The sequence below is a fragment of the Octodon degus genome, unplaced genomic scaffold (assembly GCF_000260255.1).
Source record: "Octodon degus isolate 3935 unplaced genomic scaffold, OctDeg1.0 scaffold00141, whole genome shotgun sequence".
NCBI classification, from domain to species: Eukaryota; Metazoa; Chordata; class Mammalia; order Rodentia; family Octodontidae; genus Octodon; species Octodon degus.
Window position 1 is genome coordinate 2,222,061 of NW_004524717.1, and position 3,097 is coordinate 2,225,157.

The following is a 3,097-nucleotide window of genomic DNA, read 5'->3' on the forward strand; positions in this document are numbered from 1 at the left end:
CTCCTTGTCCCTTACCTCCTCATTTGTTTCCCTTCCCATTTTAACATGTTCTTTCACTTTCCAATATTTATTCTCCATTATTTTCTTTTTTGACCCTTTGGGTTTTTCCCACAAGAGAAACAATATAATATTTAAACTCATGTATTTGAATTATTTCATAAAGATTATGATGATATCAAGGTGTATCTATTTTTCTCCAAATGACTCCAGTTTGTCCTCCTTCATGGCAGAGTAATACTCCATTGTATATATAAATACATTTTAAAATCCATTCATCTGTTCATAGGCATCGGGGCTGTTTCCAAGTCTTCCTATTATAAATTGTGCTGCAATAAACATGGGCCGCATATATCACTATGGTGTAGTACTTTTCACTCTTCTAGAAGACACCTAAGGGGAACAGCTGGTTCAAATGGAACCTCTCATTTTACTTTTTGAGGAATCTCCATATTGATTTCCATAGTGGTTGTACCAGTTTGCACACCCATAAGCAGTATAGGAGGGTTCCTTTATCCACACAGCCTCACCAGCAGTTGTTTTTGGTTTCTTTGTTGTAGCCATTCCTTCTGGAGTCAGATAAAATCTCAGTGTTATTTTAATTTTCATTTTTCAAATTACCAACCAAACGAGCATTATTCATATCTTTATTTTGTTTGTACTTTTTCATCTGAAAAATATGTATTCATTTCAGATACCAGGTTTTGGATTCCTTGCATTTAGGGAGCTTGAGGTTTTTTTTTTGAGTTCTTTATATATTTTAAATGTCAATCATTTGAGAAGTAACCTAATAAAAAGTTCTTCCAATCCAGTGGGTTGTTTCTTATGTAATTTTTTGTCTCTCACGCCACTGATTTCCAGTATCATTGCACTATGATCTGACAATATTTACAGTATGATTTAATTTCTTTGCAGTCACTTAATCATATTCCATGAACTAGTATGTTTGCTTCAGTGGGATATTAGGATCTTTCATTACAATTGTGCTAGTACTTATCTGAGTTTTCAGATCCATCAGGACATGTTTTCTATGGTGACGGGCGTGCTGGTATTTGGTGTATATGTACAGTTGTTATCTCTTTCTCTTGGATTTTTTCTCTTCAGTATGCAGTGGCTTTGACTCTTGTAATCAGTCTTGTCTTAAATTCTACTTTATTGCCCTTTCTGCCACCATCTTGATTCTGCGTTCTCTGCGCAAAATGCCTGGTGAAGCCTCAGAAACCGTCCCTGCTATAGAACAGGAGGTGTCACAGCCCCAGGCTGAGACAGGGTCTGGAATAGAATCTGACAGTGATGAATCAGTACCAGAGCTCGAAGAGCAAAATTCCACACAAGCAACCACACAACAAGCTCAGCTGGCAGCAGCAGCTGAAATTGATGAAGAACCAGTCAGTAAAACAAAACAGAGTCAGAGCGAGAAGAAGGCATGGAAGGCTATGTCCAAACTGGGTCTTTGGCAGCTTACAGGAGTTACTAGAGTCACTATTCGGAAGTCTAAGAATATCCTCTTTGTCTCCACAAAACCAGATGTCTATAAGAGTCCAGCTTCAGATACCTACATAGTTTTTGGGGAAGCCAAGATTGAGGATTTATCTCAGCAAGCACAGTTAGCAGCTGCTGAGCAATTCAAAGTTCAAGGTGAAGCTGTCTCAAACATTCAAGAAAATACACAGACTCCAATTGTACAAGAGGAGAGTGAAGAGGAAGATGTTGATGACACAGGCATGGAAATTAAGGACATAGAGTTGGTTATGTCACAAGGGAATGTGTCGAGGGCAAAGGCAGTCCGAGCATTTAAGAACAGTAATGATGCTGTAAATGCTGTTATGGAACTAACAATGTAATCACTGGAAAGAAGGACATTTTTTTTGTGTTTCAAAAAGGTCACTGCAGCTTGGTTTGAAATTTGTACTGTTTCACTAATAATAAAGTTATGACTTATTGGAAAAAAATTCTACTTTATCTACAAATGGAATAGCTACCCTTGCTTTTTTTCCAGGTTCCTGTCACATAGAATATTGTTTTCCATCTTTTGACTTTCAGCCTATCAAGTTCTTTTTTACTTAAATGTGATTTTTTTCATTGTCCCAAATTTATTGACATTACAGCATAGCAAAAAGATTCAAACAGCTTCACGTGGTGTTTTGAAATTCATCCCAACTGTAGGCTGTGTGACCTGCAGGTTGGAGAGGCTGCCGAAGTCCAAAAGCTTCAGCATTTCCTTAGTGTCAGGATCTACGTCAATGATTTCCTGATCCAAGCCTGAGACCTCAGGGACGTAATTATCTCTCCTTTCTCTCTCTTCCTCCTTGATGGAAATACCCTGCACAGGGCCCCTCTGTATCTGCTTCATCAGATGTGTGATATACCCTGCAATCTCATTGCAGAGCCTCTTGCTGGGGATGATGGCGATTTCCTCACACACGCGCTTGTTGGTGTGGAAGTCGTTTCCCAGGTGCGTATAGTACTTCTCCATGATGATGTGGGCTGCCTTCTTCACTGTCTTGGTACAAATGCAGCCCATGTTGGTGGGTCCCAAGGATGATTTTTTTTTTGTAGCAGGAACAGAACTCATGACCTCATGCATTTCAAGCAGGTGCTGTGCCACTAAGATACATCCCCAGTGGCTGCCAGATAGCTCAGGGGATTAAAGTACCTTCTAGGAAGACGCAGGGACAGGGTTCAATCCTTGGTGTGTCATGCCAGACCCACCCACGGGCACAGAGATGGCAATTGAGACTGGGCATGGTGGTTCATGCATGTAATCCCAGAGCTTGGGAGGCTGAAAACAGAAGGATCACTATGAGTCTGATCTATGTAGTGAGACCCTGTAGACCCTGTTCTAAAAATACATGAAAAAACAAAAGGTATATCCCCAACTCTTAAATGTGTTTCTTTGTGCAGCATATTATTAGATCTTGTTTCTTGATCCATATTTCCTTTTGTTTCTTTTGACTGGTGAATTGAAACAATTTACATTGATGGTTATAACTTATTTGTATTAATTTATTCTCATTATTTTTGTGTTGTAGGTTTTCTTTCTGCTTAACTGCTTGCCATATATGTGGATTCATTCTATTGAGATTCTTCAAATTGTTGT

The 3,097-nt window shown here is 39.1% G+C and overlaps 2 pseudogenes; one reads left to right on the forward strand and one right to left on the reverse strand.

Annotated features, from left to right (window-relative positions):
• The first annotated feature begins 1,196 nt into the window (after positions 1-1,196).
• Positions 1,197-1,841, forward strand: LOC101567282 (annotated as a pseudogene).
• A 278-nt stretch (positions 1,842-2,119) lies between these two features.
• Positions 2,120-2,521, reverse strand: LOC101566889 (annotated as a pseudogene).
• Between the last annotated feature and the right edge of the window lie 576 nt (positions 2,522-3,097).